The sequence below is a fragment of the Xenopus tropicalis genome, chromosome 7, assembly GCF_000004195.4.
Source record: "Xenopus tropicalis strain Nigerian chromosome 7, UCB_Xtro_10.0, whole genome shotgun sequence".
Lineage (NCBI taxonomy): Eukaryota > Metazoa > Chordata > Amphibia > Anura > Pipidae > Xenopus > Xenopus tropicalis.
Window position 1 is genome coordinate 103,859,568 of NC_030683.2, and position 604 is coordinate 103,860,171.

Genomic DNA, 604 nt, shown 5'->3' on the forward strand with positions numbered 1-604 from the left:
CTGGTCAGATACTGATTTGCCAACTGAAACCACATTCTGCTATTTAGAAAGTAAAATAGATGCATGCTGCAAACTAAAAAGATTTATATGCAGCTATCTGAATTAGTTGCAAAGTAAGCATTCCTTATGGATGTATTATTATGTATTTTGTATAGGGCAACGGTGCACGGCAAGTTTTTTTTACCACCCCCCACTCAAGCACATGGCATTTTTGGCCCCAGTGGGAAATCAACTGAAAACTCAGCAATGTAACTGCTGAAATGAAATTGGATTCCTATTGTATAACTGCTTCATTTATAAAAGGTGTGGCCCCTGACAAAACTGCTAACAGTTACATGCCTCCAGTCAGTCCCATTACTTTTTCCATCTAGTGGGACATATGTTTATGGACGCTCTGACCGTATGTAGGCATGATTTTTAAAATTTTTATTCACCAGCTCCTATAGCATATAAGTGAATATGCTCCATGCATGCAATGGCCTGTTCGGCATCCACACAGTTAAAGTGGCATGCGAAGGAACTGAAAAACAGGGTCTCATCAAATCATGGGTAAAAAGAGGTGGGGCTGGTCAGTAGCCTCACTCCCTGGGTAAAGCTGGCAGCA